Source organism: Vombatus ursinus, unplaced genomic scaffold (assembly GCF_900497805.2).
Source record: "Vombatus ursinus unplaced genomic scaffold, bare-nosed wombat genome assembly UNPS02014911.1, whole genome shotgun sequence".
Lineage (NCBI taxonomy): Eukaryota > Metazoa > Chordata > Mammalia > Diprotodontia > Vombatidae > Vombatus > Vombatus ursinus.
In genome coordinates, this window is record NW_020954689.1 from 19,466 (window position 1) to 20,142 (window position 677).

The following is a 677-nucleotide window of genomic DNA, read 5'->3' on the forward strand; positions in this document are numbered from 1 at the left end:
CTCAAAACAACATGCCTTTATCCTGGACACAGGTTATATCATATAACTTTCTCTCTATCTCACCATCTGTTTCTGGGGTTGAAGAGTCCAATTGGTCACAGGCTGGTCTGAGTTGCCAAAGCTATNACTTATAGACTCCCTACTCAAATCAACATGCCTTTATCCTGGACACAGGTTATATCATATAATTTTCTCTCTATCTCACAATCTGTTTCTGGGGTTGAAGAGTCCAATTGGTCACAGGCTGGTCTGAGTTGCCAAAGCTATGATTCTTCTTCCTTACTCAGTGACTCCCACTCGTCAAAATTATTATCTCTTTCAGCAGCTTCTATATCCTTGGACTATGCCTTTATTCTAAGGAGTATGAGAACAATAGAGCCCTAACTAGGGCAGGGTGACTGGGACTTTGCCTCAAGGCGACAAAATTAAGACAGATTCCTGGGAGCATTTTCATTTCTGTGTTAGTATGGAAATAACCAAGTTTAGCATTTCATTAGTAAGAATGAGTAGTTAACACTACCCTGCGGTACCTTCCTCCCTTCCCTTCAACTGAACTCCTCCACAACCTGACCTGCTCTGCCCTACTCCTCATAGTACCTATCCAGGAGCAACCTTGAGCTGCTGAAATGGTTCAGGTTCTCTACCACACACACACACACACACACACACACACACAC